Genomic DNA, 22,641 nt, shown 5'->3' on the forward strand with positions numbered 1-22,641 from the left:
GCATTTACCACCAGTCCCTGTTTTCTGCCTAAATCATTTTTTTTGTTTTCTTTCTTTCTTTTTTTTTTTAGACAAGGTTTCTTTGTGTAGCTCTCACTGTTCTAGAACTCGCTCTGTAGACCAGGCTGTCCTCAAACTCATAGATATCCAACCGCCTCTGCCTCCTGACTGCTGGGATTAAAGGTGTGTGCCACCACCACTTGGCCAAATCTTAGCGCGCTTATTAGTTCCTCCCTTCCTGTAGCTCTCTCCGTCCTTCTCATTTTGTTTTCTGTTGGTTCTTTCCCGAGTCCCATAGGAGATGATGAGGATACAATGTCAAGTGAGTGATTAGATAGGAATCAGAGTTTGAGAACAACTGTAGAACTGAGTGAGTGGGCACGGCAAGAGTTGCTTCTCCTCTGACCCTTTGACAAAAGTTGTGCTGAACTTCTGCTGTAGAAACCTGGAGGTGGTTATGGTTTCTCCATTGTATTTGTGTCTTAGCTGTCTTTCTTATTTGTTAAGTCTTTGTTTTATTGTATACCCTGTTTGATTTTTGAGACATGGTTTCATGTAACCCAGGCTAGCTGTGTTGTGGAAGCTGGCCTTGAACTCCCACCCCTTTGCCTTGAACCCCCCAGTCTAGTCATTGCCTATAGTCTAGAGTTATAGCACTCTGCTTATTGATCATGCGTTTGAATGATGGCTTAATTTGTGTGTGTTCCCCGTTTTCTCAGTTGTTCTCTAGTTCCTTAAATAACAGCATTCTCAGTCTTTACATTCTGTCTTTGACATTTATATCATTGCTCTCTCCTGGAGCCTTTGCCTTTGCTTTCGGTTATTTTTACACGTGTGTGTGTGTGTGTGTGTGTGTGTGTGTGTGTGTGTGTGTAACAGTATGCTTGTAAAGGGCAGAGAACAACTTCCAGGAGTCAGTTCCCTCCTCCATTGTGGGTCTGTGGGTCCTGGGAGTTGAACTCAGGCTTTCAGTATAGTGTGACAAGCACCTAGCCTCTGAGCCTTTTGTCCTGGCTGGCTGCCTACCATTGCTGGCGTTCTCTTTCTAACCACTCCGCTCCCAGCAGTTTTCTTGGTGAGATCTGCCTTTGAGGCTCCACATGAACATGGGATACCCAAGTTTCCAGGAAATGCGATGCTGTCAGTGTCCCTTGTCCTTTTGTGGTCCTGCAGTGAGCCTGTTCTAGGGAGCCTGCCCTTTCCCCTGTCACAGTTGTGAGTTCTGTGTGACTTCATGATAAGTCCCTTCCCTTTTCCCAGGGTAGATCTGAGGGCTGTAAGGAGAATAGGTGTGGGACACTGAGTGGCCAGAGATGTAAGATGAGCAAACCATTCATGAAGACAGAGGGCTGGACAGACAGCTCAGGAGGAACTAACTCTGTGAGTGCTAGGTGAGCACTGTGCCCCTGCTTCCACCCCCCCAGCCCCCCGGGCTCTGTAAGAAATGCAATTCTGTTGTTTGTTATCTAGTCAAAGATATTTTGTTATAGTATCCTAATTGGGCAGACTTACTACTGAGTTTATATTTTTATTTGACCCTGTCTACAGTTTGCTCTGAAGGCACAGTTCTTTTACTCATCTGTAGAACCCCTCATGTCTTCTCTCTTAGATGTTGTCTTTGCTCGTACTGTATCCAACTTCAGATGACCGTTTGAAAATATTCTATTTAGAGAAATAAAGTAGTTCTCCAGCACTGACTGTAAAGGTAACTTTCATCTCTTTGGACCCTGCTGCCTCCAAAAAAGTCTTCAGAAAGTCTGTACTGGTTGATATATTCTCATCGTGCTTCAGGGGAAGATTTAAAAAATTTTTTTTCGAGGCAGGGTTTCTCTGTATTGTTTTGGAGGCTGTCCTGGAACTTGCTCTGTAGACCAGGCTGGCCTCGAACTCACAGAGATCTGCCTGCCTCTGCCTCCTGAGTGCTGGGATTAAAGGCGTGTACCACCAACACCTGGCTCAAATATATTTTTAATTAATTTTTTGGTGTGTGTGATATATATTGTCTGTGTGGTGTGTGTATGTGTGTGTGTGCGCGCGTGCATGTGTGCGTGTGTGCACACATGTGCATTTGTGGATCAGAGGTAGATATTAGGTGTCTTATTTTCTTTCCTTTCCACCTCTGTATTTTGAAGTAGAGTCTCACTGAACATGAGGTGTGTTGATTTTAGGTTGACTGTCAAGGGTGGGCACACACCCCACCCTCTCCCAGTGCTGGAGTTACACCTGCATTCTGGGGATGCAGACTTGGGTCCTCATGTTTAGGTGTGGGCACCTACCAAGCTTCCTCCCTAGTACTGATTATCAAATTTAAACACCTGGTCCTTCAGGTGCTTGTCAATGGCACAGAACCTGAAGCTGCTTGGACTTTGAAGATTTGTGTTTTGTCCTTTGCCACCATACCCAGCACATGAGAGCCGACCTTTTTGCTATACTGGCGAACAAAGTGATGTTGCTGAACTCTGGATTTAAAAAGAAGCTCCTGCCAATGTACAGGTGACTGTCAACCCAGAGCTCACCACTGTTGCCTGGTGTATCGTGTAACCCACATGATTGTGATGTTTGATGTCCCCATGGGGGTGGGGCGGGCAGGCATCTAAAAGTTCTCTTGTGCGATCTCCATAGTAGTAATGGATATATACAGACTTCACTACAACCCAGAGGTAGCCCTCTTCAGTAAAACTCACAAATGGCCTACTTCTGCCTATGCAATACTATAGTAGGATCATACATACAAAAAAAAGTTGTCTTCTTCCGAAGTAACACTGTTGCTGCACTATTTTGTTGGAAGCACATTGTTTTTACAGTATGTGTGAAACTCCAGGGAGCACAGAGGACGTGTGGTGCTCTCGTTGGCTGCTGCTGGAGACGTGGCAGTTACTGATCTGTCATTTACTTTGCAAAGGAATTGTGAAGTTTTGGCCCTGTGCCTGGAGTAGCTCCAGATGGTCAGAAAAGCCTTGTACTCAAGTTAGAAAGTGTATTGCAGTGATAGACCTGGGCTGATCATGTTTATACAAAAACATGGCCTTCCTGCTTTGTCCTCTGCACAGCTCCCTCCCCTAGCTCTCCCTCAGAGAGGGCAAACTATGTCTGGACTTGTGGAATCTAATATTCTGGATACCTTTGTTTTTGATGAGGGTGGCGTGGAGGTGTAGTTCATGGCTAATATGCTCTTCTGCCCCCTTTGGTGGCTTTGCTGTTTCATATTTACAAGAGATGGCAGAAGATAGTGATTGTGTAGCTAGACCATGGCTCTTCTGGCTGATCGGAGGTAAGATTCCTAGCTTCATTGCGGTTACCTGTGCTGCTCTGATAGGCTGGCTCTTAGTTCCCACTGGCAATTTAGTAGTTTTTCTTACTTCATCTCCTCTCTTGTTTCCCCAGGATTCTGTGGTCACTATGTCAACGATGAAGTTTTGGTGTGGTCTTGCAAGATGAGCAGTGGAAGGAGTCAGGGCACTAAGCAGCAGTCACCAGGGTTTGCCAATCTGGACACCAGAACTTCCTTAAAGTCCAGTCACACTTAAGTATGAAAATGCCACAGTGAAGCACATTACTATACACTCGCCTAAATATTAATCTTAAAACAGCTGCACCTGACTTCATATTCCTTCTTATTAACCCTAGAGGTGGAGCACTGTGGTTCTTGGTTTCCAGATGAGAACAGGGAGACTCAGTGAAGTGGTGTCTACCCAGGCTAAGAACGGGGAAACTCCCTGCTGCCTGCCCACATCCAGCCTTAGTGAAACTATCAGTGTTCTCTGCTCGCTCAGGTGGCTTCATGAAACACAGCCCCTTTTCCCCTGGGAAACTCTAGGCTCGCCTGACTTGAGCCTTTTAAGGAAAGCTTGGTCACAAGGCTCCGATTAAGTCCTAAACTGGCCCGTTGCTCTAACAGCTTTCAGTTACTTTTGTGGTTATTGAGTAACCTGGGAAGTTTGAAAACCATTAACACTGTTTTGTGTTTTCGAAGAAAATGCTGCCCATGGGAGAAGGGGCGTTATATTGCATGTTTCAGAAAGGAGTATCTATCTCTTTGAGATTTCAGTGCATCATTGAGATAACTTTTAAGTAGCTGTTTGACTGTTATTTCTAAGAGGTTGCAAGGGTGTTAGAGGCGATGTATTTGAGGCAGCACCTCTGTTGAAAAGGATACAGATTTATGTTGTGGTTGTTCAGTAGCAGACACAAGATCCTTTTTTGTGGGCTCCCTTCCTCTTCCTTGGGTCTCTGCTCTGGATGGAACAGTTTCTTAGGTGGATGTCCTTTCCTGCCGGGGCAGTCCTCGCCAGCCTCTCCCCATAGCCAATCTGCATGCGCCAACAGAAGCCTGGAGGCCTTTAGTGTTCTGCTTCAGTTTTCAGCCTTGCATGTTTTCTGTCCTGTTCCCATGGCAGTGTGGCATTACGTGGCCTCGTAATTAGTTCTTGAACTCTTTGGGGACTGAGTGCTAACCTGCAGGAAGAGCTGTCCCGACTGATGCACATCTCGGAGCCCCTCACCTTTTTCAGGAGAAGGATGAGGGGTATGGAGGTGAGTTTCTCAAGCTGCTCATTGAGGCTTTTTGGTCTCCACAATGGCACCAGAGGGAGGATGTTTTCTCTTTAGTTACTTTATTTCAATGAGTGAAACATTAGAAGAGACTAAAGCAAAAGGAACACCTCCTTATCTTTTTAAAAGATAAACTGCTGTGAGTCAGAGCTATAGTTTCAACAACAGTTAATTGTTGGAGACAAAGTCTATAGTGTGACTTGGTATACTTTTTGTTCTTTGTATTAATAGAATGTGAGGTGATCATTCTTGGAACAAAGTTACAGGGCTTGTGGTTTGAGAGCTTGCAGTTGGGCTAGGGAGAACCCATTACTGCTTTACCCCATGACATGCCTTTCAGTACCCCCCCCGTGTGCTTATTTCTAATAGAATTCTGGGAATTGGTGATAGAGGACTTGTGGCCTTTCTGATTGTGGTCAGCTTGCTGCTTACCAGCTACCCCAAAGATGCCTGCTCAGCTCCTCCTCTGCCTAGGGTTTGTGTTCAGGTCTTAGTTTTCAGTACCGCCATGATGGAGTTCACCCTATAGCCCTTCAGTTAGCCTTTCGTCTCTCCGTGACGATATTGAGGGAAATAAATACAGGGGAGGGGAGGGTTATATCTGCCTTGTAGTTCAGAGGCTTAAGTCCACGTTCCAGGGGCTTTGCTGTTTCTGGGCCCAAGGCATGTCAGAGCAACAATGGCTTTATTGTTTCTGGAGTAGCAAAGCTCCTACTGGCCAGGAAGGAGAAAGGTGAGCATGTGGGAGGAGACAGTGGCCCCTTAAAGGCTGACGTTGACTCCTAAGTGCTCCATGGCCTGCCAGTACCAAAGGCTAGAGGCAAAGCCTTTGAAGGGTTTTAAAATCCAACAGATAACAGCCCCAATAGCATTTTCAGCGGTTTCCCTTTTGTCTTTCAGGTGGCTGTCCTTAGTCAGAGGGTGTCTCCCCCAGGAGACTCTGATGCTGAGCTCCTTTTGAAGGAGAGGAAGGTCCTTTTCATGTTCCCAGGGAATAATGCTGAACCCAGAAAAACAAAAACAGAAAACAAACAAGCAGCTCAGCACTCCCTGCCTGCTTGCCTTCCTTAAGAAGTTTACTTCAATTAATGTGTTTCCTTTAGAACTGATGACCAAGTATTTGGACCAGACCCTGTTTTTAAAAATTTGTTTGGGGAGTAGTAGTTCATATAAGAATTAGCGTGTTTTGTAGGGAAACATAGTAATAGCGCCCCTGGGCTGAGTTCTTATTATCTACCAGTTTCTAGCCGTTTGTGTGTATTGGTCACTAAGTTACAGAGCGGTCATCCCTCTGCGGGCGTGTGAGGTGGGAAAGGACGTCACTAAGTTACAGAGCGGTCATCCCTCTGCAGGCGTGTGAGGTGGGAAAGGACGTCACTAAGTTACAGAGCGGTCATCCCTCTGCGGGAATGTGAGGTGGGAAAGGACGTCACTAAGTTACAGAGCGGTCATCCCTCTGCAGGCGTGTGAGGTGGGAAAGGACGTCACTAAGTTACAGAGCGGTCATCCCTCTGCGGGAATGTGAGGTGGGAAAGGACGTCACTAAGTTACAGAGCGGTCATCCCTCTGCTGGCATGTGAGGTGGGAAAGGACGTACCATGAGCTCTCCCTGCAATGTTAGCTTCCTCTGTAAGTTGTCCCATTCACTGACTGCTTCCTGATGAGTATGGGGGCTTGGGTCAGGTTACTGCACTGCTGTAGGACATCACTGTCAGGCTCTTTGGCCTGGCACAGTCTGCCCATTCTGTCTTGCTTTAGTAGGTCTGGAGGCCACAGGAGGTGATCGTGCTGCCCCCATTCTTGCAGGAGACAGTTTTAAATATCTTTTTTAGTTGTTAGGGAACTAAAAGATTGAACCGAGAGAGAGCTTCGTGCCTGCTAGGCAAATGTCTGCCACTTAGCGATATCCCCAGCCGTTTTGGTTTACTTTCTGTTTTTAAACCACATTTTCTTCATTGATTGGGTGTGTGTGTGAGTGTGGGGTGCACACTCGCCAAAGCAAATGTGTGTGGAGGCCAGAGGACAGCTTGAGGGAGTCTGCTCTCCTTCTACCATGTGGGTCCCTGGATGGAACTCGGGCCATCAGGTCCTGTTTGAGTACCTTTATGAGAGCAACCAGAGGTTCTTGGTGTACTGGCTTACTTTACTTCGGTAGAAAACATCTTGAAAGTGTTTTCTGTCTTTCATGTGGCTGAACCAAGCACCCAGCTTTGTGAAGAGAGGATTTGAGAACCCCAGAGAATTGTAGACAGCCAGTGGATTTTGCCAGTCACTGTGGCATGCCTCTGTCCCTTGGGTGCTCCCCGGTTCCCAGCTCCCCCTCCTCCTCTTTCTAAAGCCCATTCTCCAGTCGAATTTTCCAGGGAATCTTCAGTCAGATTTTTCAGGTATTGGCCAAGTGGCTCTTACGTCATCCTCTCCAGGAAGGAATCGGAATCTGGCTGACAAGTCCACGTAGGTTATTTTAATACTTCTCTTTTGGAATTGAAACAGGGGACTGGCCTGAGACCATTTCCAGAGAGGCCACTAAAGTAGCTTGCATGTTGATGCCTGATGCCTGAGTGACACTGTTTACCAAACAGTTTCCTGTATATTGTTTGTTGTGTTCTCATGGTGACCTTCTGAAGTAAACAAATTAGTTATCATTGTTCCAGTTACAGGTGAGAAAAGCCAGGCCGGGAGGGCTTGTCCTTCCTTTAGCTTGAACACTGAGCAACAATTCAGTTCCCGGTCCTTTCTGTCTAGGGCATAATGTCTCACAATTGCTAATCTGTATTTTGCAAATATGTTGGCAGGCACATGTCTTCTACTTGTTCGACATCAGGTAGAAAATAAGATGTTTTTATCCTAACATTTTTTTCTGACTGTTAATAGAGTATATTGACATTTTTCTTTATAGGTGAGCAGAGCAGTTAAAACATGCAACATAACTGTAGCTTTCAGATGTTCTAGTGCCAAACTAGGGATTACACCTGCACTGCAATCTCAGCTTTGGGCTTTTATTTGTTTGTTTGTTTGTTTTTAACAAAAGGGGCATATTCTGAACTCGGGAATTATGATATCATAATGAGATCCTATTTCCATAGTGTGTTAGCCAATTTACCCAGTGGTTTACTCTGGCATCGGTGAAGAAAGTCACATGGAAGAATTAACACTCGGTTGGCCTGAGGTCATTTGGGCTAATCATATGTTCATTTGCCTGTTTTGGCTGACAAACACAAGCTTTAGTAATACTTAAAGTCAGAACTTTTTACACTTGTCTTTTTTTTTATTGGAAGAAACATATGGTTTATTAACTTTTAAACTGTCATGAGGAGCATAGTGTTTTTCAGGCTTTGATTTTTATGATGGTTGTATTTTTCAACTGTTTACACGGGTTCCATGGAGTACCCCTGAAACATACTCAGTCTTATTTAGACTCTAATGACTTAAAGTTTTAGCAAATTGAACATACGTTCTCCTACACTTTTCACCGAAGCATGGATTTGTAGGTGGTTAAGGAGAATATATAATATAAGGAAATGCTTCATGGGCCCATATTTTATATATATCTTTATATATATGTATATATCTATCAATATAAAATAGACAACAAGGGAAGAAAAATATATATTGAGTGCTCTGAATTGATTCTGCCTTTGTAAACTCTTGTATTCATTAAACCAATTAAGTGATTCATTTAAAAATAATTTTTGATACAGGGTCTCATGTAGCCCAGGCTAGCTTCAGACTCCTCCTGTAGCTTAAGCTGGCCTTGAACTCTTGATCCTCCTGCCTTAACCTCATGTTATGATTACAGACTTGTTTTAAATAATGAAAGAATATATCAGAGTTGAGTTTTTTTTTTAAACTCAATCTTGGTGAAAACTTTAATTTGTGAAATTAAATTAAATTAAATCAGACTTAGGAGGCCAGTCTTGGCTAATGACTCTTTTTTTCTTATGGTGCCTGAGCTCAACCCCAGTGCCTAGCACATGCTAGCCAAGTATTCTACTTAGCTGAAACCCTTGATAAAGAATCTGAGTTTTTTCCTCTGTGATCTCTTGGAATGGGTGGAGACTTGCCATCATAGTAGGTGCACACATAAGGAGAAGCAAACCATTTTTAACTAGAAAGGCTTTGAGAACATATTGTAGGACTTCATAAGGATTAGAGCGCCGGAGCCTGATGAGCCACTTCTGTGAGTGAGAGTGCTTGCTGTGTAAGCCTGGTGATGTGAGTTCGAGTCCCAGAAAGGTGAAAGGAGACAGCTGACTCTGCAGAGTTGCCTTCAGAGCTCCACCCACAATAATAATGAAAAAGTAGAAATTTAAGAAAGAACAATATCATAGAATTAATATTTATTAACCAATTCACAGTACCTCAAGGGTAAGTCCTTTAACAATTATTGTTGTATTTTACTATGTGTTGTGGTTTTGCTGGTAGAAGGTAGGTGTTCATAGAAGCTAATGTATTTGAATAGAGGTCAGCAGGTGAATTGTAGGGATCCAGTCTCTCTACCTGGCATTATTTCCCAGGAATTGAACCTATGTCATCAGGCTGAGTGGCAAGCCTCTTTACTGCTGAGCTGTGTTGCTGACCCAAATGTAGGCAGGTCTTTGTTTCATAGATAGACAACTGAGGTCTAGAGAAGTGAAGTAATTCCTAATCCCATTGGTCGTGAGTGGTTGAACAGGGGTGGAGATTTATAAGTAACAGCTTTGCTAGAGTGTGTCACTTCCTTAGGAGGTGAAATACTTGTATTCCATTCCATAGGTGGCCATCTGTGTGTCGGTGAAAACCTGGCATCTGGGCTGAGGATCAGCTCAGTGTGCTAATCTCGCACATAGGTACCCCGGTTCCATCCCCAGCCCTGTGGAAACCAGGTTCCATGCCTGAAATCCCAGCATTCAGGAGGCAGAGGAGGAACAAAAGATGAAGATGATCTTTGTTTACATGGGGAGTGTGAGATTAGCCTGGGCTATGTGACATCCTCTGCCAAAACCAGAACATCAGCAAAACCCGAAATCAAACAAAGACCATGGCATTCCTTAGCATTGGTCTTTGAATAGGACTTTTGAAATCATAGAACTACCCTGTCTGTATTATCTAAAAAAACTGGTCACACACAGCCACTGCGTACTTGAAATGTGGCTAGTGAGACCAAGCAACAGAGTGTGGCCTTTCTATTGGTAATGGCCATATCTCGCCATTTTTGTGAGTGTGTCTTGACCTTATTAGGGTAGCCTGTGATTGTGTGATTACATAGTAGTGATGTTAATGAGAGTGAAGATAGGCTTACAAATCAGATAATTGAATGTTTGAAGTTAGAATGCCTCAGAACAAAATCCTGTTTGATCACTCACATCCGAGATTGCCAGCCTGCCACATCTGGAAGGATCTCCTCATTAATTCCTCTTAGCTCAGTGAAAGTCACCTTTGACATGCCTTTATCCTTTCCAGCCTCGCTGAGGAGTGCTCCCTTTGTAAAGAGTCCAGCATCTCGGTGAAGCTTAACAATAAAGAGTGGTGATGATATGAGACTAAAATGGTCTTTGTGGGTAACACCCTCCTGGTGAAGCCACTGTGTACTGTGTGTGTGCTGTGTGTGACCCTGTGAAGCTAGTGTGTGCTGTGTGTCATCCCGTGAAGCTAGTGTGTGCTGTGTCTTCCTCTGCAGCCAGTCTCTGCAGAATCATCTCGACAGTCCCTGCCTATGGAGGTGCATCAGGTAATTTGGTGGTAATGGAGCTGAATTTCATTTCAGATGAGATCACATTAACTATGGACGGGTGCCTCCTGCAATGCACTTTCATCTCAGCCTTTATGAGGCACTTCAGTCTGATGATGTTAATCTGTTCTTTATGCTGATGAAAGGGGCCTGGGTGGTTGTGCCACTGGCTGTGGTAGAGCTCTGAAGCAGGCATAGCCTCCAGATGACGCAGGTTTTGGATGTTAGCCACTCAGCTGACGAACTTTAACATGTCTGCAGTCCTCACCTTCAGAGTACTAGCACAGACGTTTTTATGTTTATGGTTTAAGCTGTTAACATGAACAGTGAGTATCTAGCCAGGTGCAGTTACCCAGTTCCTTGTTAAGCCTTGGGTCTGGAATTTGACTTTGACTTTTTTTTTTTTTAACAAAACTTGTTCCTCCAAACATTGTGAGTGGGTAGGCAAACAACATTGCTTTTCTATTGTGTATTGTTTTTTCCTCTTAGACTCATGACTCCTTCACTAATACACTACCCTTTAGAACTTGAAAGCCGGATCGTTTGTCTTTAGTTTGGTGATTGTTGAGTACATCTTCAAGCAAGGGATGTAGCCAATGGCTGACTTTGGTTATGATTTGGGAACATCACATTGAAATGGCATGTGAATGGACTGACTCCTGTTAGAGTTCCTCTTTGCAGGCAGTAAATGGAAAGGGTACTTCTGTCCTGAGGGTGGTGTTTGTGTACACTCTGGCTTGTGGGCATGTGACTGCCTCTGAGGGAACCTTCTTGCTCTGTAAGTAGAAGTGTTCCACTAGGCAGGTGTTCAGAACTACTTCTCTCTTTGTAGATTCTGTAGTTTCCATAACTGAGCACCATCCAGACCCATATGCATGTGATCACATGAGATCAAACCCTCCCATACCTGCAGTAGACAAGGATCTAAAATGATATTCGATCCTTGATCTCTTTATTAAATTAAACGAGTTAGATATCTTGTGTGTTGTATATACTATATGTTGTGTCCATTCGCATGAGTATGTGTGTTCTACTTTCTTTATGGAGGCAGTCTCTGACTGAATTCAGTGCTTGCTGATTTGGCTAGTGTGTCTGGCCAGCCTGCTCTAGGAGCCCTGTGTCTGTCTCTCTGATCACTGAGAGCTGAGATTACAGCCCAGCTTTGCCATGGGCTCTGTGGACCTGAGTCCTGCTCCTTATGCTTCTGAGGTAAGAGCTTTATTCACTGAGCTGACTCCCCAGGCTTGAACCCCTTCTTTTTTTTCAAAAGGAAAAAAAAAACAGCATAGGTTAAATCCATACCAAAGACATTAGATGGATCCAGTTCAGAGCAAATGGTTACTTCATGTTTTTGTATGCCATAACTTGTTCTACAGTCAGCCATATCTATTGCTTGCATTATGGAATCCTCTGACTGTAGAGGGTGATTTCACGGTGGTTGCGGACATCTTAGCTAGCTATTTTGTAGCACTGGTCATGTTTTTAAGGCTAAAAAACAAGGTAATTTAAGTCTGTTTTGAGACACATGGAAAGGAAACGATTTCATAACTATCGGTCACGTGAAACTTGGCAGGCCCTAAGCTCATTAGTGGTCACAGTCACAGGATTGATTGCCAGTTGGGGACCCAAGGTTAGCTTATTGCAGAACTGCATCTGGCATAATTGATGTTGTCACCCACCCCATTCTGCCAACTTCCTTCCAGTAACAACAGCTTCTTGCTTTCCTTGGGTAGAATTAACTAGTTTAAACATGATGCAATCAGTGCCCCCTCCCCCAATACCATGCTGGGGTTGAACCCAGGGCCTTGTGTAGTGCTAGGCAAGTGCTCTACCATTGCGTGAGCTACACCATTAGCCCCTGAACCTTAAGATCTCACCTTTCTCCTCATTCCCATATTTGGGAAATTTGTGGGTTTCTTCTTACCAAGTGGCTTAGGAGGAAGAGAGAAAGGTTGTCTTAAAGCATGGCGATTATTTTGCACTTTCTGAAAGAAATTATAGGAATAAGTGGGTGGGCCTCTAAAACTTACATGGTAACTTGAGAGTAGTGAATAACGTGAATGTTAAAAGGTGGTTGTCTGTTTTGTGGAAGCCAGAGTTGTCTCCTATGGAGGTTGCTAGAAGGAGCCATTTTGTTCTTAGAAGTGGAATGGAATAGGTATTTGAAACAGGAGTTGAACAAACCAGTCTCACTAAACACTTCTTTCCACTTTCTACAGACACTCAAGGCTCAGGGTTCACGTCTCTTTATGGGGAAGGCACAATAAAGGGCATTTTGATTTCTGAGACTATTAAGTTTCCACTTACCTAAAGATGAAATATATTTGTTCTCATTGAGACTAATCTAACCTTTATTTTATTACAGGTTTTTTTCTTGAAAGAATAATCTTAGCATTATTTTATTAAAAGTGAGTAACATAACTAACATGGAAAATGATTTTATAATTTCAATGAAAATGACCCTTGTGTAGTTTGAGTTTATAAATTGAATTTCAGGTTTATAAAAGATTGCATAATTGCTCATGAGTATAAGAGGAAAAATTGGAGTATCTTCCTGCTTTCCTGGCTGGCTTAGTTAGTGTGGTCACAGGGAATGCCTGCTGGTGTTGGATGCTGGAATACTGGGATGCATTGTGGGAAGGAGGGCTGGAGGAGAGGATCCTTGAGATCCATTGGGGATGGGGTCAGAGAGGAAAGGGAGATGGCAGCAGTGTTTCTGCTACAGAGCTAGGATGAGACGGGGGATGGGATCTGGAGGGGGCAAGTGGAGAGGGCAAGATTTGCAGTCAGCCTACCTGCTTCTCTGGCAGAGGTGGCCTTGGGTTAGCCCTGTGGGAGTGGGTGGATGGGTTTTGTGCATGGGGGAGACAGACAGACAGACAGACAGACAGACAGACTAGGACCTGCTGACGCTACCTGGTTCCCTGGCAAGAGTGCTAGAAGCTTCTTCTTCTTCTTCTTCTTCTTCTTCTTCTTCTTCTTCTTCTTCTTCTTCTTCTTCTTCTTCTTCTTCTTCTTCTTCTTCTTCTTCTTCTTCTTCTTCTCTTCCTCCTCCTCCTCCTCCTCCTCATCCTTCCTGTCTCCTAAAGAAAGCTTTTACATAATAAAAAATTTCATTTAAAAATGTAGTTCACTTACTTTAATTTTAACCAAAGAAAACTAGCTAATTCTCTTGCAAATTCTATTGTCAGATTTATTATGAATCGTTCATTTTTATTTTTTCCTTATTTCTTTAAAGCATGCCTGGGGTTGTGAGTTCTATAAATGAAGTCTCTCTATGTTGATAATTTACATGTCTGGCCCTCTGAGGTGTGTGGTGTCTGTCATCCTACACAGCGTTAACTGTGAGAACCCATGTGGACTGCCGCCTGTGCCTTGACGCTGCCTTCCTACGTGTCTTTAGGTATCTTCTTTTTGTGGGAAAAACGGACCAGCTGACCACGAAGGTTCCATGTTGATATCTAGGCATGGCCACAGCACGGGCTTCAGCTGTGAGGAGAGAGACCCTGGCTAGACCTTGACTTTTGAAACCTCTCATTGTTCCGAATGGCTCCAGTGTGCTTGTAAACTCACAAGTATTTATGTGCAGATAACGGAATCAGAAGTTCCACAAACCCACCCTTGCCATTTCTCTTTGCCATGCAACTTGATCCTGTTACTTTTTATTGAAAGAATGCTGACCTGTGACCCAGAGAATTGTTTATATGCCCAGGAGTGGGTTTTGTCCTACAGTCTAAGAAACACTTGCATAAAAACCAAGAGGAGGTTTGCGTCGTTACAGAGCTTGACTGTGGCACTCTGCTGGGTTTAAGCCCTTCATTTCTGGTTATGGTTCTGGCTCTTGAGACTGCCCTTACTTGATTTGGTATTTTGATTTAATACCCTCCTGAGCACTGTCCCTGGATTTGTGGTACTCTTAAAGTACAGTAATGGAGACATGCAGTTGCACTCTAGAATAGGACTGGAATGGACAGCTCCCTTTTCTGCTGTCTCTGTGTTGCATATTTGTTCCATACATTCTTGCCCTGCCCGTGTTTACAAGTTTTACTGTGTATGGGGACAGTTCATAGTTCCTGTGGCCACCACAGTCACAGAGACTCTACTCCCAGGTACACTTTAGAGACATGCCCGAGCCTCAGGACTGTGACAGTGTGTCTTCTAGGTGCTTTCTCGGAGGCTCCATTTAGTGCTCGGTCACGTGTATTCCTTTACTGCTTGGTGTAATGGCATGCTCGTTTGGCATTTAGAGGTCAGACTGTGAGCTCCTCCTGCCCTTTCCACTTGAACACACATTTTGGCAGAGGTGAAGTGACAGTGTATCGGGAGAGAGCTATGTATATTGTTCCCTTTATGTTTTTTTTTTAACTTGTTGAGCAAGGTAGTTTCAAGTTAGAACTAGAAGGTTATTTTGTGGTTCATAATGGTTTAGAAAAGGTATGTACATACTTAGTTCAGGTCCCAGGAACAGCAAGCAAGTTTTTAGTTGTTTGGGAACATGACATGTCCTTTGAAAACAAACTTCGGAGTCTCCCGGAGCTATATTTTCTAGGCATATTTGAGTCATTGACAGTCTTAGAGGTTCAAATTACTTTTAAAATATATGTGGTGCTGTAAAGAAATGGTTGTGGACCAAATAAATAAATTTTGTGGTCCCTATCTTCAAAGGTTACATCTAGAAAACAAAATCTGCATAAAATCATCTAAACCAGTGATCAAGTCACATACACAGCAAGTACAGCCTTAGGATGACTCTAGATAAGTAGGATTAGACAAGGAAGAGTAAGCAAAGGCCTAACAATTGATTGACTAAAACAAAATCACCAAATGCCCATGGTTGTTGTAAGAAGATAATGTAAGACATCTGGTGCATCCAAAATGTCTACATAAGTGAAGTTGCTGTTTATTTACCTTTTAGAAATGGTCTGGATTTTACATCTTTTGAAAAATTAGGGAATTAGGAGTCTGTCACAGAAGACAGAGAGGTATCTCTGAGAGTACTAACTGTTCTTTCGGTGATACTGGGGCATGGGAAGCATGTTTTCTCTGTGACCATAGTCCAGAGGGCAGGTTGTGGTCCAGGAGTGTGAAGATCCTTCGGGACTATTTGCATATAAGGCTCTTCCTTTCCTTTACTCTGAACTATGTAGCTACCAATTACAGCTTTCTAGTCCAAGGTAACGATGGCTTTTTACATCAGGTGTAGAAACAAAGCTGGGAATCCTACTGCAGCTAATTCACAAGTGCACCCTCCCTTCCGGGAACAAAGACTTTGGCCTCCTGTGTGGTTGTCTGAGAGAAAATTAGTGAATTATTTTCTGTAATCTCATGGAGAAAGGTCCTTAGTATAGAAATATTTGCCTCTCCCTGCCAAAGTAGGAAACTTGAAAAAGTGTGTGTGTGTGTGTGTGTGTATGTGAGAGTATGAGTGTGAGTGTGTGTATGTGTGTGTGTACATGAAGTGCTCGGAGGACAGGTGGGGTGAATCAGTTCTCTTCTACCATGTGAGTCTCTGGAGGAATTGAACTCAGGTCATCAGGCATGGCAACAAGTGCCTTTGCCACATTTTCCCATCTCATTGCTTCCAAACATGAATACATGTTCAAAGATCCCCTTGCACATCCATGCCTGCTCCCTCTCAGAATCATGGCTGGTTTTTTTTTTTTTTTTCCTGTGGATGTTGCTGTCTCTGCTTAGTCTGTTTAATGTTGCTTGTATGGATATGATTTTAGGGCTGACCACTTGGTATAGGCTAACCAAATAGGGACTCATCCCTGAGGATTTTTCCTCGTGCTGTTCACATTTCTTACTTGCTTATACTGTTTTTGGCTATGAGATTTTCCCTTTCCGTGTAGCCGGTGCTTCTTTAGGCAACCATATTGTTATGGAATCATGGAGTCTTGGGGTTCTGGAAGCTGTTGAAGCCGATCCTGTCAGTGGGATGTGATCTCTGTATCTGATGGAGGTGGGGCAAACCGCTTGACTGACATAGCCTTTCATGTTCCCTTTTGTCACTTGGAAACGTGAGTTTCTGTATGTGAAAAAGCCCACCTCTACCTTCCATCCTAGCGTATCTGAAAAGTGCAGGCTGCCCACTGAATAAATGTATAGACATGCTTGGTTTGCTTTAGATGAAAAGATTGGCCATGGCTGAGGGAAGCCTGTACTAATAAACACGTTTGCATTTTTGCTGACTGGCTGCCATCCAGGGAGATTTCCTTATTTTCAGTGATTTGATTGGCATTCCTGAAATGGGAGTGGGGATGGAGTATCTTACGGTCTTTCCAAAACAGGTTTTTGAAAGAGTCACGTGATCGCGATAAGCGTGCGGTCGTTGGATTTGTGTAGAAAAAGAGTCACGTGATCGCGATGGGCCTGTGGTCATTTGACTTGTGTTGAAGAAGAGTCACGTGATCGCGATGGGTCTGCATTCATTTGACCTGTGCTGAAAAGTCCCATGATCGCTGTGAGCCTGTGCTCTTTTGACGTGTGCTGAATAAGAGTCACGTGATCGCGCTGGACCTATGCTCATTTGACATGTGTTGACACTGATACAAGAGGTGAGGTCTCTAGTTTTTGGTCTGCTGATACGCGATCGTGGTGGCAATGCACTCACACTTCTTAGGAACGTCAACATTTTCTAGGTTTGGGGGAGAAATTAGCCTGGGAAGACATGACATTAAAAATAGGAATTTATGGATTATTTTAAAGGACTGGACAGAAGTCATGCTGTCAACACAGAATTTGAGTTGAGACTTAAGTGTGGTGTGTGCTGATTGAAGAAGAAATAGACATGAGTTTTAGGAGCCTGCATGGCCTTCTTTCCTGTTAACATCCTGAACTAGCTGTGGCTTTTTCCCAAAGCTGGAGAGCTTGGGGGATGAGTTTGGGGGCTGCACCCTGACGTCTGTCCGTCCGTCCGTCCGTCCGTGTGTGTGTGTGAGTGTGTGCGCGCACACACTCATATACACACACTCAACTGTGTTTTTGCTAAGTTATGAGGAGGAAAGAGCAGGGAAGTCAGCCATGGGAAGTGAATTACTAAGTCTTTAAATAATTGGAAAGAACCTTGTGAGGAAGTCATTCATGTTTTGTAACCAGAAAGGCAGAATGTCTCACTTGACACTCAGGTTTTTCCTGAGTATGTGGAGTATTTGGTGGTGATAAGTAATTCCTAGACAGCTGCAGTCTGAGAAACTGCCAGTGCCCTTTGAGGAAGGTGCTGGGTATGGGGAGGGAGCCAGGCTTCCTTCTAGGTGCTCCTTGTTTGTTTGGCAAGTCTCTACTTGTCCTGGAGGGTACTGTTCCTGGGAGGGCAGCAGGGCAGCAGAAAGTCACTCGTGCAGTCTGTGCTCTTCATTGTCTGTGGTTGTGAAGATTCTCAAAGGCCCAGGACTAGTTGGTCACAGTCAACAAAACAGCAGTGCACAACTCAGAAGCAGAAAAATAAGGCCGAGTATAAGATGTTCAAAGGTCATGCTCACATCCCTGGTAAACTCACTAAGTGTGTGGCTGTGTGTGTCACCAGGCTTCTCACAGTCCCAGTGTTGCCCTTCCGAGCATTAGGGAAGATTGGAGATTGACTGAGTTGCTCTTCAAAGTTTGGCATAGTTCAGTAGTGACTATGTCTTGGGAGTCTTCAGGTGGAAAGCATTCTGTTTCAAATCTTGGAATTTGGGACTGTTATTAGCATGTGTCTGCAGTTCATTCTGGGGTGGGGCTGAGAGCCCAGATCTCACCTGTATTTTGATAGACAGATTGGCAGATCATGGGTTCAAAGTTCATTTAAGTAGAAACCTGCTCATCACTAAGGAACACATATATAAGTTGTGAGTCCATTGTTTGAATTTATTTAGGGCATTTCACATGCTACAGACAACTTTGTTATTTAGAGTCTTTGAATCTGGGTGTTGGATTCTTTGAAGATGTGACTATTTCTTGAGTGCATTTGACCCTTTGATCCTTGTTTGTTTAGAACAGTTCATAGTCACATGCAATGCTTTGCTGTAAGTCACAGGTACCTATGATGTCTATAATATAGTTCAATAACAAGAGACTCATCATTTACAAGAATTGCAAGAAATAAATAATATTTTAGTATTTGAGGCATTTTAATATATGTGAATCCTTTTCTGAACCGCTTAAGAATTAATATGAAATTTGTCCAATACATAGTTTTTCTTTTGTAAACATTTTCCTGCACAAAAATTAACTTGAATAAACTAAGCTTTTTTCCTGCCTGTCCTAATCATTTCCTTTCTATGGATAAGTAGTATTCCTTGTTGTTTGTGAGACTGATGTAACAACACAGCTGTTGAATGCTTGGCATTTCTGCTTCTGGTGAAATGCTATTTGTGCAGGTTTATCTGATCCAGATGTGTGACTAGCAAGCTCCAATTCTAATTATAAGAGCAGCCAAATTCCATTATGAGCACATCATGGGATTCTCAGGCTGAGAGGCATCCTGAGAGGACATCTAGTTCATTCTACAGCCTTTCAGCAGGGCCACACTTCATAAACCACTCCAGCACTGAACAAAGCTGTAGGAATGTTCCCCTCATGTATAGACCAAACTCGTGTTATTGGAATCACAACTGGAAAAAGACACGGTTCCCTTTGCTCTGGCTTTCTTGTGACAAGGGAAAGCAGAGTTAGGTCCAGAACAGTTTGGCTTCAGCTGGCTGGACTTCTAGGTCTCTGCCTAGAACTTTGAGTGATTCTTCTGAATTGCTCTGTGCTAAGGGAGAGAGGGTGGTAGAGTTGGTTGGCAAGTCCACTTTGACAAGCAGGATGTAGCTTTCTAGCTCCTTGTTTAGAAGTGAGGTGATGAGTTTGTGACAGCTGGATTCCATTGGAGTGCCATAACTCTTTATGAAACTTAATATGGAGTGAGATATTTCATTATATGTGTATTTATGGTGATGTGCTTAAATGACCAAATACATAAGATACTAGGCATGCTATTAGAGGTGAGGGATTGTCAAGTGTTCATGGGCTTATAAAAATAGATGGATGTTTCTGAATAAGTATGTGACTGAACGAGTAAATAAATACTCCTTAACTTGACCTTGAATCTTAGATTCCATTTTGACTCATGTACAAGCTCTCTGTGTGTGGCCTCTGACTGTCTCACCTGTAAAAAAGGAGAAATGCCTGCATCATGGAGAAAGGATTTTATTGCTTGGGTCACAAATTGGGATGCGTATCAGCATATTGATCAGTCCTTGCTCTGGGTTCCATAGGGTGATAGGGAGTTATCCCACCCAGCAGTGAGTTTGTGTTGCTGCCCAGCAGTGCTGAACTTGGGAACTTCTCTGCTTTGACGGCATACAGTAAGAGGCTGAGCTTGCTTCTTGCTCCAGGGGCAAGGTTGTTCCTGCAGAGGGAATTTGGAGAAATGGCCCCAATGCAGAGGCTGAGGGGGACATGCAGGAGTATGGGATGGGAAGTCTGTGGAGGGGTCTCACACTGTTGATGTTCTTGGTTTCCGTCTGATTATACAGTGTAAGAAAGACAGGGCAAATGTGAAGGCTCAGCAGGAAAAGGCACCTGCTTCAATTTGATCCTTGAGGTCACATGGTGCAAGTGGTTGGATGCCATAGATTGCCTCACCTCATTCTATGAGGTGGCGCTTATAAACTCAGATGACAAGGTGGAACCTACAGATTTGGTTTGGGCTTTGGCTTCGTTTTGTGTTTATGGAAAATTCAACAACTGAATATGGAAAACTGTCTCTCTGTAGCCATCTTTTGAGAAGGGTGGGAAGGAAAGGTAGATTTTGTGCCAATGGACACTGTGTTTTGGTCCTTGAAGGCATTTGAACACTGTAGTACTTGATGTATATATTTCTTAGAGAACCGAGCCCTCCATCCTTTTGGAGTTTGTGGTTTTGATTGCTTCATTATGCAAAAGGAAGAGAGAGTTACTTCAAGCCCAGTGCTCTGTCTGTGGAGTGAGAATAGGAAATAACTCCTTTGTTCGCTGGTTGAGTGCTATCCTCAGGTGTTACATTGGCAGCCAGATAAAACATTGCAAAGATGTAACATACATCTCTTATTGGAGAGACAATCATTGTTTCTGTTTGTAATGGTGCTATCAGAATGCAAAAATTAAAAACAGTTGCTTAGGAAAGAACAAACACTTAGATTTGTTATTGCCTTGAAATCTTAAAATTTTGAGTTCAGGTTCCCTGTCATTACACATGGCAGCAGTCCCTAGAGTGTGTTAGAATGGGGAATTTCAAACTGTGCTTACGTAGAAAAGTAGCTTCTATGTTGATACTACATGGGTGAATAAGATTATATGATGAGTCTTTCAGACACACGAACTGAACTTCTTATTTAATTATGGGCTTAGCTAGTAGAGTCGATTTTATTTGACTCTACCTGAAAGCTGAGCAAAGTTTTTACTTGAAGGGATTATGTAAGTGATGGGCTAATAACATTTTATATGTTCTCATTATCTCTATAAAATTCAGATTGCATTAGGAAAATTGAGATTTATGTTGTTATAGGTCTCTATTACCTCAGGCATTCTCCTGGGAGCCCGAGGGCCGGGGACCGTTTATATTCACCTGCCTGCATCCTCTGGTAGTTCTGTGTGAGGTTGCTGCTGTGAGGGCTAGTGTTTAAGAACCTTCTACTGTTTAACTTCCTCAGCTGACTTGCTAGAATCTTCCTTTTCCTGTGGGATGTAATTGCATGTAGTATGGCATTTGTCCCATAGCACATTTGGAAATTCTCACCCAGATGTATTCAGGAGAAAAGACAGAGCATGTAATACATTCCTGCTCTCTATACTATTTTCTTTCTTTTGACCTGGGTTTATAGTGACATTTCTTCAAGGATACTGTCAGGGATATAATTTTGGTGACGTAATTGAGCTAGCATAGAATTCAGACAGAATGGGGAAAGTAATTATTGAGTCTTTATTTAGGGACTAGAAGATAACATATCTATGTTGAAAAAATTGTTATCCTCCAGCGTCTAGGTGGGGCACCCAGCTTACCATGGCTGTGTCGCAAGCTGCCATCTAGCTGTGGGTGGCTCTGCTGCTCCTGTGGCATTTCTGTCACTCAGAGGTAGTACTGAGTCCCCAGTGCTTGTCACATAAGGACCTGCTTGCAGAAGCTGGTGTGGGGAGCACGGACAATGCAGTATCATTTGGGGAGTTTCGGAAATAAGACTGAGTCTGTATTGGTGTGGGTGTGGCAAAGAGATTACAACTTGGTTTTGTGGAAAGTGTAAAGTTTATAGATTTAGATGGAGACTATATTTATAAATGCAAAGTGACTTGAGAAGCAAGAGGCCTTTTCTTGTCATTTGGACCCTGAAAAATAAGAAACAGAATACAGATAATCCCTCAGGGGCTGCTGGTTAAAGAATATTTTTAAAATTTCCATTGCAAATTTTAAATGCTGGAGTTATGTTTTTGAAATTATTGCTGATGGTGATGTGCTGGAAGGGAAATTACATCCTGTGGTAGACAAGAACACTGACGTGAAAATATGATTTGGAATCTCTGTGTTTGCCAGGGCTATAAAAATTAAAGTGCTCCTCTGTTGTCAGCTTCTTGAATAACTCATGAAAGAAATCCAGGAACCCTTCCCACAAAATAATTAGCCATGGGTAGCAGGGCCAGTCTAGGTAGTAAGAAACAGCAGAGTGTGGTCCTTTTCCTGGAGCTCAGCTCCACCTCCAGCTGTTCATTTTTCTCTGAGTGAGTAAGGAGCGACTGAGAACCAGGAAACTGCTTGCCATATCTTGTTCCAGGAACAGCTGGCAATTCAGAAATGCTTGTCTTCTAAGGTGTGACCTGAACAATGGTTGTACAGCAATCCTACTTTTTGTTTATAGGTATGTGGCTAACAAGGTACTTTCTAGGGGAATTTCTCCCTTATTGGTGACTCTAATCTCATGTACACAAAGATCCAATTCATAACCACAGATCCTCACGGTAGGAGTTTGTCCGTCATCTGGATTAAATACTTGATACTGTAAATGAATGGAGGTCTAAGTCACTCAGAGCAGAGCTTGGATTCAGCTCAGTTCTCAAGCATGCCACGTCTTCCTATCACGTGGATTGACTCAGGCCACAATGGCATGTTGTTGGAATCCTTGAGAAATGTCTTTTCAACTTAAATATAGTTCCTATTTGGTAGATTGCTGAAGCCTGTTTCTTCACGATCATGTTTGGAAGTGTAACTGATTGCGAAGAAGCACTTTAAAAATAACTTAAAAAGGCAGCTGCTGTGAATTCATGACCTTTCTGTGCTAGCAGTGCTGTGATTTGTATAGACTATGGCTAGATGGCACTAAGGGTCTTAAGTGGTAGGACATTTGCTTTCTTATGGGATAGAGCAGGCACTGGCAGAGGGAACTGTA

At 43.3% G+C, this 22,641-nt stretch overlaps 1 protein-coding gene across 4 annotated transcripts in view; it reads left to right on the forward strand.

Moving 5' to 3' along the window:
- Positions 1–22,641, forward strand: part of Fndc3b (fibronectin type III domain containing 3B) — a 284,468-nt gene that overhangs the window by 22,339 nt on the left and 239,488 nt on the right. Inside the window, exon 1 of one of the 4 annotated variants that reach the window (XM_040754602.1) lies at positions 2,071–3,527. The exons of the other annotated variants lie outside the window; for them this stretch is intronic. The gene's annotated coding sequence lies outside the window, so the exon portion shown is untranslated. Of the gene's footprint in view, positions 1–2,070; positions 3,528–22,641 lie in introns of those variants that run through there. 4 annotated transcript variants of the gene reach the window in all.

Source organism: Mesocricetus auratus, unplaced genomic scaffold, assembly GCF_017639785.1.
Source record: "Mesocricetus auratus isolate SY011 unplaced genomic scaffold, BCM_Maur_2.0 Super-Scaffold_100011, whole genome shotgun sequence".
Classification (NCBI taxonomy): domain Eukaryota; kingdom Metazoa; phylum Chordata; class Mammalia; order Rodentia; family Cricetidae; genus Mesocricetus; species Mesocricetus auratus.